Genomic DNA, 14,642 nt, shown 5'->3' with positions numbered 1-14,642 from the left:
TATCGTAATGACTTCATTACAGAACTAAAAACAGTGCTGTAATAAACTCATTACAGCATTGTTTTCAGTTATATTTTTCGTTGTGCAGTTTTCAACACTGACTTCCGAGCCTATCAAATTTGAACACATTTCAATTGTCATCATAATATAATCTGGATAAAGTGAAAGGATTTGCAACATTATTCGCAATTTTTCTCAATTCTGGTGGTGTTAAATCGATTTCGTCAGAAATAATTCACGAATTTAATGCGTAATTATAAATTATTTGAAAATTCGAAACGTACGATTCAAATTCCGTAATCTGTCAATTTTCGTAACAGTCACACCAACTGCCAAGATACAATACAAAAGTCACTAGGATATATAATCTGAATTTTTCATTGAATATCGACAATATTTCACAAAACTTGACTGAAATATGGAAAATATCGTTGCAGAAGAAGTTGCAGAATGGGCTCTTATTCTAATACGAATGCGAAGTGTTGGAATTCCCTTCTACAACAAATATTAGACGATATTATCTCTATTCCAGTCAAGTTTTGTAAAATATTATCGAAATTCAATGCAAAATTCGGATTATACATCCCAGAGACTTTTGTATCGTATCTTGGCAGTTGGTGTGACTGTTACGAAAATTGACAGATTACGGAATTTGAATTTGAATCGTACGTTTCAAATTCTGAATTAACTTATAATTACGCATTAAATTCGTGAATTATGTCTGACAAAATCGATTTAACACCGCCAGAATTAAGGGAAATTGCGAAGAATGTTGCAAATCATTTCACTATATCCAAATTATATTATATTGACAAATGATGTGTGATGGAAATTGATAGAATCCGAAGTCAGTGTAGACAACCACAAAACGAAAAATATAACTGAAAACCTGCATTGAGTTGATCACAGCACTGTTTTAAGTACTGTAATGAACTCATTACGATACTGAAATAAAGAAATGTATTTGCCCACCCTGTACACGAAACCTCGTTGCCAAATCCTCCTCATTTTCGGCTCCGGTGACGCATGGTCGTTGCAGGCGGGACGCTGTCTCCAAGACTGCCGAATTCGCATAGCCCAGTTCCTTCAAAGCCAGGCCTGCCCGGATCGAGGGAACCCTCTCTCTATCCGGGGTCGATACCCGGAGCCTGGGACGGTGGGGTTGAAACGACCCGCCGTTTTATTGGTTTATTAAAATTGTTAATATTGAGGTGATTTATTCTTCGACTATACCATCAGCCTGTACCCCTTTTAGCGGTTTAACGTTTTTTGATTTACGACGTTTTGAGGAGAAGTAAGATTGTTTTTTGGGTATGAAGCTATTTTCGTTTGGGTTTTTTTTTGTGTTGTTTGGGTTTCATTGTTTGATCGGTAATGGTTTATTATCTTTTAATGGATTCGATCCTTATCCTCGATTGACATTCATTATGATACTGTTTTTTGAGTGCGTCTATGAGTCTCTCGATAAAGGTCTCCATATGGCAGGTCTGTTTTTTGACCTTTCGAGAGCAATTGACTGTATTACACCTAAGTTCATTCTGAATAAACTCTATTCTCTGGGCTTTCGAGGAGTTTTCCTGGATTGGATATGCAGCTTCATTATTGTGCGTACCTTGTCTGTAAAGGTGGGCAGTCAGTTGTCGAGCAGGCGTGTATGCGACCAAGGAGTTCCGCAGGGCTCTTTACTAGGACCACTGCTTTTCATTCTTTTCATAAATTATCTACCCGAACATCTGGTATCAATCTTGATCAAATTAATCGATTGAAGTAATATTGGCGAAAAAAGCCTATTATCTGCCCAAACAACACGAACACATCTTTAAAACATTTTATAGACAATATCTCATAGATTTTTAGACGATCTATATAAAACATCAGAAAGTATAGATGTAGAGGAATATTTGATAGATACTAACTTGATGTAGATTTAATCTTTGCATTGTTTATCTGTATTTTTAAACTTGCCCTATACGCTTTGCGTTAAAGAGGATGAATAAAGCATTTCATTTCATTTCAATAAAATAATAATAAAGTAATAGATATTTGTATAAATTAGGTGATAAGCGTTCGCCTTTGCTTCCGCCGGTTTTTGCCGAAATTCGAGACTTTATTGTAAAAAACAGGTTATACTTGTATGATTCAAAGTATTGTCCATCGCTGGCCACTACTTTCTCCCATCTTTCGGAAACCGTACGAATCCCGCGTTAAAAAACTGGTCATCTTTTGAAGCGATCCACGAATCGATCCATTTTTTTACTTCTTCATAAGACCGGAAGTGCTGTTCAGCCAGGTCGTGTGTCATTGATCGAAACAAGTGATAGTCCGAGGGAGCAACGTCTGGTGAATACGGAGCAACGTTTCCAAGTATGTCTTGACCACTTTCACAACATGGGTCAAGCATTGTCATGCTGTAAAATCACTTGATCATGTCTCTCGTTGTATTGCAGCCGTTTGTCCTCGATGCTCGGCTTAAACGCATTAATTGCGTTCAATAACAATCGCCTGTGATTGTTTCAGTCGGTTCTAACAACTCATAATATACCACCCACGAGCTGGTCCATTCAAATACTGAGCATAACATTGGAACCGTGAATAATCGGTTTGGCCGTCCACGTGGAAGCACGGCCGGGATATCCCCATGATTTTCTACGCTTGGGATTATCGTAATGAACCCATTTTTCGTCTCTAGCCACAATGCGATGCAGAAATCCTTTCCGTCTTTGTTTTACAAGCAGCTGTTCACAAGCAAACAAACGCCATTCAACATCTCTCGGCTTCAACTCGTACGCCACCTAATTTCCTTGTTTCTGAATCATCCCCATGACTTTCAGGCGTTTTAAAATGTCTTGTTGCGTCACTCCCAATGATCCTGCCAATTCTTATTGCGTTTGACACAAGTCTTGATCAAGTAATGCCTTCAATTCTGCATATTTGAAAACCTTCTTTCTTCCATCGCCATTCTGGTCTTCGACGTCAAAATCGCCGTTCTTGAAGCGTTGAAACCACACTAGGCACGTTCTTTCACTAACACTTTTGTGCTTTTCCCATCTTAATTTTTATTATGGTTTCGTTGTTGAGTCGTTATTGGTTTGTTTCTCAATAAGTAGGTTCATGATTATTGTATCCCAACAAAACATACTAAAAATTAAAAAAGCACTAACCAGAAGTTTTTGCGAGTTTTTTTTTCATTTAATTACATCAATTCAGTCTTACTGATTATCGAGCATATCCCTGTTTGAAATAGAGTGTATTTGCAATAGGTTCCCATCAGTTCTTAAAAGAATATGTAGATAATATTCTGTTGAAAAAATAACAAAGACATTCTGTCAAACTACCAGAATGTATTTGATGTCATCGTAGCAGTAATATAGATTATGAATTTCAACAAATTTTCAGCTTTCAACACTAATCGTTCATAGTCTCAAAGTTGGTCGGATCAATATGGTATAGTAGCCATTTTTTGCGCCAATTTCCATGTGAATAGCTCTCAAAGTTTCCAATAAACAGACCGATCTGTTATCTATTTCGAGCGCATACGCCATTTTGTAACATCTTATGGGTGTCGCGAACTTTACATCTAGAAATGAGTTAAATATGAAGTATCCAAAAATCGAATAATCTTTTTTTCTATTTCACTATCATAAAGAGTTCATTGCAGTACTGAAAACAGTGCTGAACTCATTACAGCATTGTTTTCAGTTATATATTTTCGAGTATATTTCGTTTTGTGGTTGTCAACACTGATTTCCGATGTTATCAAATTTCCACACACGTCAATTGTCAATATAATATAATTTCTCTTAATTCTTGTGGTGTTAAATCGATTTTGTCAAACATAATCGCGGACATAATTCACAAATTTAATGCGTAATTATAAATTATTTCAAAATTCGAAACGTACAATTCAAATGTCGTAATCTGTCATTTTCGTAACAGTAACACAAACTGCCGAGGTACAATACAATAGTCACTAGGATGAATAATCTGAATTTTTCATTAAATTTCGACAATATTTTATAAAAATTGACTGAAATAGAGAATATATCGTCTAATACTCATTGCAGAAGGCAATTCCAACACTCATGCGTTCGAAAACTCGCTCCTTCGTCGCTCGTTTTTGAATTTCGCATTCATAATAGGAACCCATTCTACAACTTGTTTTAGAATATACTATTTCAAGCCATCCAAAGCTCATTTGGAATTTCACTCCTGTTACTACCACATAAAACAGTATTCTAGCAAATGCTCAACAGATGGCACTTCACGATACTAAACACCAGAAGTGGATGACCCTCCATCAAGAAAATCTAATCCCTTAAAAAATTTCCAACTATTTATCTCGAATAATATGTTGTGCCTACTCTACTGAATCGAAAATTTTGATCGTCCATATGACGATTACAAGCCACAACTAAACGATTACAATGGGACTTCGGTGGGAAATCGGTTACAGTGGATGCTTGTTAAAATGAAGCTGGATGTGGAAAGTCGACAAAATAGCCAGCTGTTCCCATCCTGCCTCACTTAGCCATCTTCCATGCCAGTGTTTTAATTAAAACAATGCTTTTGTAAGTTTGCTTTCGAAACTATGTGTTCAACGTAGTGGGCGTTCTGCTGTTTAGCAGATGAGTTATTAGCTTCCAGAGTTAGCAACTTGGGTTTCATCATCTCCAGGAAAACGAGCAGTTACAACTGGGTTGCATTTGAAAAATGGCGATGTAACTGTCAGTTTCTGTACATAGATTTATTACTTGTAACTGTGAGGTTGCACTCTTCGTGAAAAATATGATAGGGAGTTTTGAAATTTTTTAAAAGTTTATGAGAACAAAACTTTACTGGTCTATTATAAATGAAAAAACTCATTCGTTATTGGACTATCACAATTAAAGTATGTATAGGATGGGCAAATAAGTGAGGTATGCGGCTATATCTCAGGATCCACTCATCGTAGAGACTTGCGGTAAAAATTTTTACCAATAAAGTGTACAAGAAAACACACTGGAAATTGTTTTAAAGTTCCTTCCTCTACCGCTAGGGGCCTAATAGCTATCGTCGAGTAGAAAAATGTATTTTACTAGAAAATGTTTCAAGTCAAGTTGAAGAAAAAATATCATCACTGTGATCCTTGTGAAATTCTCTATCTTTTTGAATTGTCACTTTCGATTTTACGACATCAAATAAGGGTAGGGGAAAGGGAGAAATCCGACTGATTGAAATGTCTGTAACTTCAGTTTGGCTCAACATTTTTGAGCAAATTAGATCTCGTCTGAGAGATAATATCTTGTTGATTGAGGACAAAATATACTTATGATAAATTTGTTTTTGCTGCTTTCGATAGGGGGCGCTAAGTCAGAAGTTCATTTTTTCGTTCATTTTACTCCGAAATTTCAAATATAATGATAGTATTTTCTTAACAGAAACAGAAGTTCCATCAAATTTGCACTATGCAGCGTTTTTTGTTAAAACATCCGAGGGTGTTCATTCAGATCAGATACTCAGAGTAATAAACATAGATAGAGAGGATGCATATATCATTTTCAGCAAATTTTGTCCCCAACATGAACTATCAAATTTGACATGAAGCGCGCGGAAATGAAAACATATCAGTGATACGATATTACACTCAATTCGCGAGTTTCTCCATAACAAACGCACTTCTTATGTCCCATGGTGAATCAACGTCTCATATTAACTCAAAATATTTCGAAATAAACACCAGAATATCAGAACACAAACTTCAAGCGCGCCAAATGACGTGAAACAACCGATGACACTAGGAGAGCAAAAGTTGCCAAACCTTGGATTTCAGCAGGTTAATACAGAAAACAATAAATATCCTGCTTATTATAAATTCGACAATTAGGAGAAATATCGGATTCCAAATATTCAAAATTTGCATATTTAATCAGGAATCACTCAAATAAATATATTTCATTGAATATAATATACATTCATAATGATATAGTAAAATTGTGGGTTCGAAAATCCGACAACGTAATCTAACCATGTTGGGGACATGTAAAATTGCGTATACTACCTCTATCTTTGTTTATTACTCTATGGTACGATATAAAGTGCGATCTGTTCGCTGATGAGCGCTTAATAATTCAACAATAAAATTACCAGACTCTTTGCGTTCTTCGGTTCATCGAACATCGAGATCCATTGATTTTGAAGACTAAAAGTCGACAGATGGTATCAAAAAATAAAGTGGTTTTTTCTTCCAATTACAAAGATCCATCATGATCAGCTATAACATCAGCTCAGAAAACCCTAATCAATTATATTACCCTCTAATCCAATAGATAGATACCTTATAGGGCACAACATGCCCCAATAAATAACATTTGACCACTTCTACACGCTAGTCAAACACAAAAAAAAAACTCCCCCAACAATTTATTAGTCATCTGAAAGATTTAGTTGCATGAAAAAACATACTTTCACCTGTATACTGCTGTCAGAGAAAATTAAGTTGTATATACCAATAGGGCGTTCCTCACGAATAAATAACCATGTTATGGTTGCGCTTCATGATACCACATTTCTCTGATTTATTAATAGGGGACAAACTAGTCACCTTTTGTAAACTAGAAAAAGAACAATGTGCGTGCTTAAGCACAATTTATTTTTTTCGATGTTCGTTGGTAAGTTGTCGTAAAATCCAATTGATGACAATGTGGCGCAAAACAACTTCGAAACAAGGGAATGAAGGGATTAGATATCAAGTTAGCAAACAATACGCTCGGCGCAGAAGCTTCTTGACTTACTATTCTACATAAAATAACAAAATTAGCATAATTAATAATGCAATAGAATTACACACATTATGTTGTTTGCTGGTTTGGATAGTTCAGTAGATTATTTGGAAGGCAACGTCGAGAACAACTGTCAAATTTTGTTTATTCTATGAACGCAGGTTTAGTTCTTCTTCTTCTTAACCACGACAGTGGCTACTAGGTTTTGTTAAAATCGATTTGAAGGCTCATTTTTAAGATGATAGTACTTTTACGATAGGAGCTATCACCCTGGCTATCACCATATGAATTACTTGATAGTTAATATCGTTATCGTAGTGCAAAGCGATAAAGTTTCATAATTTTTTCAATTTTATCTTCATAGCTCTTTCAGTTTTTTCAGATATTAAGATCAAATTTGAAATATAGGTTTGTTAGGTTTCTTATTTTTAGTTAATAGTGAAGAAAACTTGTAATTTGGATCACAAACCAAATACGTAGAATTTTTTGTTTTCATTGTTATAATAGCTTCCTACCTACTGTTTGAAATTTCATTAGGTGTACAACTTTGCTTCCGCCGTTGCGCAATCAATGGTAGTAGCGGTAAGAGGTAGTCGAAATAAATAGATCCTAGATGTCATACAATAAGCTTAGGTATTTGAAAACAACGCCATCGAAATATTAGTCGATTTGTGTCTGCATCATAAAGTTATTCTGGATTGAACATGTCAGCTTACGAGCCAAATTATCGTCATTTGCGGGAGGTTTTAATTTTCTGCTTCAAGATTAAGAAATCCGCGGCTGAGGCTCATCGAATGCTCTAAAATACCTTTGGTGAGGCCGTTATTAGTGAAAGAACGTGCCAGGAGTGGTTTTAACGCTTCAAGAACGGTGATTTTGACGTCGAAGACCAGCATAGCGGAAGAGAAAATATTTTCTAAGATGCAGAATTGAAGGCATTACTTGAACGAGACTCGTGTCAAACGCAACAAGAATTGGAAGGATCATTGGGAGTGACCCAAAAAGTGATTTCAAAACGCCTGAAAATCATGGGAATGATTCAGAAACAAACAAATTCGGTGCCGTACGATTTGAAGCCGAAAGATGTCTAACGGCATTTGTTTGCTTGTGAACAGTTGCTTGCAAGGCAAAAACGGAAGGGGTTTCAGCATCGCATTGTGGCTGGAGACGAAAAATGGGTTCATTTCGATAATCTCAAGCGCAGAAAATCATGGGAATATCCCGGCCATGCTTCCACGTCGACGGCCAAACCGAATATTCACGGTTCCAAGATCATGCTCAGTATTTGGTGGGACTAGCTAGGCGTAGTGTATTATGAGTTCTAAAAGCCGACTGAAACAATCACAGGCGATCGTTATCGAACGCAATTAATGCGTTCGAGCCGAGAATTGAAAGAAAAACGGCCGCAATACAACGAGAGAGATGATTTTACAGCATGACAATGCTCAACCCCATGTTGCGAAAGTGGTCAAGACATACTTGGAAACGTTGAAATGGAAGTTCTATCCCAGCTTCCGTATTCTCTAGACGTTGCTCCCTTGGACTGTCACTTGTTTCGATCAATGGCACATGGCCTAGCTGACCAGTACTTTCGGTCTTATGAAGAAATAAAAAGATTGATCGATTCGTGGATCGCTTCAAAAGGTGACCAGTTTTTTCAACGCGGGAACGTACGCCGCCTGAAAGATGGGAGAAAGTAATGGTCAGCGATGGACAATACTTGGAATCATAAATGTATAACCAGTGTTTTTTACAATTGAGCCTCGAATTTCGAAAAAAACGGCGGAAGCAAAGTTGTACGCCTATGTATATTATTATTATTTTGGGACATGCTAAGCTCGATGCTTAGTATATTTTTCAATGACTATCTCAACAAGGGTAAAACCATCAACATTGAATATAATATAACGTTATGGTATCGATTGAGTACAAAAATTAAGAAAACAACGTCCTCAAATGCAGATGAACAAATTCTCTCAACAAGGCTCCTTGTCTAAATCGATAAAAATCATGCTCAAATTGAATAAATTGCGATTCCCTCTTTTTAACCAACTAGCTTATTTCCTAGATCCGACTCTCAGTGATTTCTGACTTTTTACAGACCTCAAAAAAATGCACCATGTAAAGAAATTTGGCTCAAATGATCTAGATCTAGTGATTGCCGAGATTGAAACCTATTCTGAAAGCAAAGATGAATTATCCTATACAGAAAGGATATTGAAAAGATTAAGAAACGTTGAAGTACATGTCGACAAATAAATTCGAATTTTTAATAAAAAATGTGGTTTTACTGGTTAAGCTTATTGAATGAAGTGTTATTGTGTAAAGAACATCCCTTGATTGCTTTTGAGTCCTCTTTCATCTAAAATGGAGTTTAGGATATAAATATACCTGAGAAGGAAAGGTCTGTTCGGTGTTCTTTACCTTTTGAAATATGTCCTGCCAGGGGTTCGCTTTGATAAGGGTTCTTATATTATTTAGGATGAATGGGAAATATAGATTGCACATGAAACACGAATAATTCAGAAAAACCCTGGTGCTCCTGAAGTTATTCAGTGTTATATTCAGGTAGAAATGTTTTCGAATAACTCAAATTCAATTTGCTCTAAATATACGCAACGTTTAACTTTGGATTTCAATGTTAACACTTTCAATGCAATCTCTGGAAACTTTTATACTCACCTACCTCTTCGTTGAAATTCAATTATACAACTCCAAGAACATAATATCGTTTGAATACAATTGACTGTTGAGAGTGTGCTTGGAATATTAAACCTCTTATCAGTGTCAACAAACTCTGTTATAAACTAATCTAACCACTTGAATAAGTTGAGAAGGATGACCATATCAATATCCGATTGTGATAGGGAGATGTTTTGTTCGAATTATATGGTATTATGACCTTTGAATCGATTTTAGGGAGTTGGGGTCAGGTTATCATGTATTCAATTACAATAATTACATCAACTGATGGAACACAGATAATTGATTTTGGATTCATTCGAAAAACACCTAAAATTTTTTTTTGTGTCCTGTAATATCATCTGACAGTAGACGTCTTTTTTTCTATGGTTATGTGACTTTGGCAATCGAAGTTAACTTGCAGAATATTGTTTGACAGACCGGTCATAGAATGGAATTACAATTGGTAGAGAAATGTTATTTTGCATTTGAAACAAATTAATTTCTTGATTTTGTGCGTGCCAGATTCACTAGTTTCCTAAATAATTCATTAGTAAAACTTCCCTGCTAAACGTTGAATCACCCTGAATACGTGTTTTCGAAAAAACCACCTTCTTAAATGAGGGAACAATGAACTCATCCAATATCTACGTAAAGATTAAATTTAGCTGCTACGTGAGAAAAATAGATAGAAGTCTTTTTAATCCTACTGCAATTCCAAGTGTCACAAATGATTAGGAGGTGGAAATTTTAAGGAAAGGATGCAACATTCTAAAAATATACAGGACGAGATGATAATGAGGCAGTGCCAATAAAACACAATGGTTTGTTCACCGTTTTCATTTCAGTTGTTGGATTGGACTCCAATTGAATCATACAGGGTGATTCATTAAGAATTTCTAAGTAGATTCTAGAACTCAAAATAATATGGTGATTCTGCCCATCATGCCTTCTACAAATATTGCTATTTTCCGAGATACCGAATGTTTGAAGTTCAAATATGGATTTTACGAGGAATTTTGATTTTCGCAGTATTTATTTGTTTTTGCAATTTCTATTTGAAAATTGTTGATTTTAGGTTTTTGGTATGAGGGTTACCAATTTGGACTCAAATTGTATAGTGTAATCACAGGAATGAGACAAGAAGAGAAGATTTTGAACTTTATAAACGATAATGTCAATGGAAAAATTACAATTATTTTAATAATAATTCAATACACTTCCCGATACATTTCCTTATTCAACAGAATTTTGATCTCAATAGAAATAGATCACCAACAGAATCATCAAAAGCTGCATTCAAATCCAGTGTCGTAAAAAATGACTTCAAAATTTATTTGTAAATTTTTCATCCTTTTGTGAACATCTTCGGCTTTAAGGTCGAATATTATTTTTTCTGATTGCATCAAGAATGCACAAACTCCTGATCAGAATTATGTTGAAATACATATCGAAAATTTTTTCGCCTCCAGAGCAAAAAAAAATAGTAACCACAGAAATTAAGTTTTCATTTTTATAAATTCATCTGCTGCACTGGAATTTCTCAAGATATTGATATTAAATACGAGTTAATTCAATTTCCACTATTTTATTAGGTGAAATAAAAATAATTTCGATACACATTATCTTCTTCAAATTAACTACATTTTGATTTACATTATTTAAAAAGTAAGAAATCTAAAGAAGCTACTATGTTTAGCGAACCAATTGTTATTACCATAATAAAATAGTGGAAATTATAATAAGTCATATTTGATATTTGAATTCAAATGGATTCACACGAGGATTTCCATCAAGTAACCTAGTCTATCAATGTTTTTTAGATATTCTCTCAATTTTATCGTTAGAATACCATTTACGAAGAAAATACCATGTTTTATCGTGTACTAGAATTTGGTTGGTATTATTGTCGTTTAACATTGTTCCGCCACAAAAGTAACACTTTTACCTTATAAAACGGTTCTTTTTTTGTAGAGAGGACCCATTTGTATGTATATTTATTGCACCATCTTATATTTATTAGTGTAGATTGATTACAATGTATTTCATTCATTTAAAGTATATTTTGTTAATATTTAAGGCACTCAAAGCTCACCAATTATAAACAAACATTAGGTATACTCATCAATTATGTTTCTTTTATCTATTCTGTGTATCTAAAACTATCCTCACGTTTAACTTCGAACAAGAGGAGCTATAATTTCACAACCGTGAAGATCAATAATAATTATTATTTCAGTATTGTGGTTAAACCATTACGTAGTATTGATTTCAGCTTAAAATTGAAACAGCCTGAATCGAATATTGAAACCGACTATATTGAATATTAATGGAATATGTATGAAGATATCATAAGCCATCTGATAGGGACAATAATGTACCTACAACAATAGTCTTTATATTCAATCAAAAGCTATTTTTGTTTTTCCTTTCGTTCAAGAACTTGATTGTTTTGGAGGTGTTTTTAAAAATTGAAACAAAATCAACCTTTACAGTTATAAATTTGCGATTTTCATTTATTTTTGTTCTCAAGGATGAAATATGTATTTCAAATTGATATTGATATAATAACATGATCATGTTTTGACAATATTTAAGGAGGAATATTCTGCATCAACAATAATCGAAATTTGCACAAAGATATTAGTTCAATCATTATTTTTTCACGTTAAATTAATCTATTCCATAATCTTATTGATTTGAGAATGGAATCAAGGAGTCCAATACATAATTCGCATATTTAACCTTCACATCGCCAAATGACATAAATAAAAACAATACCACAGAGCAGAAATATTGATATTTACAGGCCAAACACTGCTGCCGCTCGATTACACACCACATCAAGTGCGTTTGAGCGGGCAAAACTCAGAAACGTTAACATACCATTTTTCCCTGAAATTTTCTCTGGCCACTCCATATATATTCCTAAAAAACCCAATAAGAACAGCTGCAGCACTCCCGAAGACCGCACAACATAATTCCCTCGCGGACGTCACGATTAGCCGTAAATAAAAATCAAACCACTGATCACAAACACAAAACGAAAGAAGTCCCTCCACAGAAATTCAGGCGAAGATCGGCCACAAAACGCGAACGTTTTGACAGCGAATGTGAAGCTCACAGACCTGGGACCGCTGTCGACCTCAACTTATCAACTATAGAATCGACTTTTCCATTCTAGTCGGCGGAGTTAGAGCCAGGGGAGTACGGCCGTACGTCCTAGCTTGGGCCGCGCTTTTCTATGCGTCCTTTCTTTTCTCGCCTACCCCCGAACCGTCTCTTTTCATCCCTCTACCCCGTTTTACGTTTCTTGGCGACCGGTGCGCATGCGCCGCCTGGAGGCATGTGTTCGAAATATAACTTCCTATACGTTGGACCTGACAGCGGCTCTGGTGGATACCAAACATATTTCGCAATTATTTTCATACGTCTCTATGACCGGGTTGGACTGAAATAGATGGAGCGGGGATATAGACAATGGGAAAATCTGGTAGTTGACGATTTTTTGGGGAGATGGTGTGAATCAGCTTCCGCGTATATAGAGGGTGTGCGGATTATCGATGTATATTTTCCGGGATTTGATTGCAGAGGTCCGGATGATGAAAAAAGTTCGTATCAACCTACGTCCTAAAATGCACCCCTAGGAAGTTGGAGCGCCTACATGGTTATAGGGGTCGTTTTATTAAAGTCCTCTGATTATCGCTGCCACTGGTGGAAATTATTAATCATCCAAGTTATTAATATCCAAAATGTTATCTGTTGAAAGTCTCATTAATCCGTTTTATTCAACATTATATCATATTATGTCAATAATTCAAGGGGGGCCGGGTTACCCTTAGTCCCATCTCTACTGACGCCACTGGTTCCAATTCCATAAGATCAGAGTCCACTACACAACATTAGTTAAGGGTAGAAATATAAGGTTTTCCAATAAGAGGTTTAATTTTGAAATTAAAAAAAAAACGAGGATATCTTAAGGAAATCAATTAATTTTTCTTTAATTTTGAAAAGAAAGGTATGCCATTAATGATGGAAAACGCAGTACCATTTCTATTTCATTTTCCATAACCAATTTGCACCTTTGCGGCTGTATGTCCTCGAAAACTTCACGAATTCCATCTTTAAGGTCTTGAATCCATCAGGGGCGGATCCAGGGGGGGGGCCATGGGGGCCATGGCCCCCCCCTCGCGGACCTTATAACTATAAAAGTGTATCCTGAATTCCCGAAAAATATGCACTCATGAAGTTTTAAATTTTTTGTTTCCAATAGATAGCTTTAGTTATCTGTATTACGCGTTTTATAAGTCCGATCGGGTTCCACAACATGGCGTTAGAAAGATGAGATTTGTACTACATAATCTTTTGCGACAATTTTGTGATAAGTTTACTCAGCGCGCGTTGAAGATGGACAAAATAACAAAGAAAAAATACGTTATATTTGAGTTTTTCTTCGATAAAGGCGAAAATGCGAGCCAAGCGGCTGAAAATTTAAATAGTGTTTATGTTCTTGATACTGTAATAGCCAATTACGCGCAATTTTGTTTTCGTCGATTCCGTTCCGGTAATTTTTATGTCAAAGATGCTTGATGCTGGAGACCAATTGTCTAAAATATCGACAAAATCAAGGACATTTTCGGGTCCTGTTTCCATTGCTCAAGAGTTGAAGATTGGATAAAAAACCTTTTTGAACCATTTGCAAAAGGCTGGTCTCAAGAAGAAGCTAGATGTATGGGTACCACACGAGTTACTGCAAAAAACCTCTTGGACCGAATTTCCATTTGCGAATCGCTGCTGAAACGCAATAAAATAACCCCATTGTGGAAACGGTTGGTGGCTGGTGATGAAATGTGAATGACTTACGACAACGTCAAGTGAAAACGGTCCTAGTAAAAAAGCGGTGAGCTGTCGGAAACGGTCAGGAAGGTTTTGCTGTGTATTTGGTGGGATTGGCAGGGAATTATCTACATAAGCTGCTCCCCTAAGGCACAAATATTGACTCGGATCTGTGCTGTCAACATTTAGACCTTCTGAAGGAAGCAATTGCCCAGAAGCAACCACCAGGAGAGGAATTGTGTTCCTTGGGGACAACGTAAGGCCACACACATCAATAGTGACTCGCCAGAAGTTCTTATGCATCCACCTCATAATCCGGACCTGGCACCAAGGGATTATCATATCTTGCTGTCCATGGCGAACAAT

At 35.9% G+C, this 14,642-nt stretch overlaps 1 protein-coding gene across 2 annotated transcripts in view; it reads right to left on the bottom strand.

The window, feature by feature from the left end:
* Window positions 1–12,857, bottom strand: part of LOC123680131 — a 126,928-nt gene extending 114,071 nt beyond the window's left edge. Inside the window, exon 1 of one of the 2 annotated variants that reach the window (XM_045617843.1) lies at window positions 12,327–12,857. The gene's annotated coding sequence lies outside the window, so the exon portion shown is untranslated. Of the gene's footprint in view, window positions 1–9,440; window positions 9,462–12,326 lie in introns of those variants that run through there. The other variant, XM_045617844.1, reaches the window with a different exon arrangement.
* Window positions 12,858–14,642: the final 1,785 nt, after the last annotated feature.

The sequence above is a fragment of the Harmonia axyridis genome, chromosome 5, assembly GCF_914767665.1.
Source record: "Harmonia axyridis chromosome 5, icHarAxyr1.1, whole genome shotgun sequence".
NCBI lineage: Eukaryota > Metazoa > Arthropoda > Insecta > Coleoptera > Coccinellidae > Harmonia > Harmonia axyridis.
This window is presented reverse-complemented; position numbering and strand designations above follow the sequence as displayed.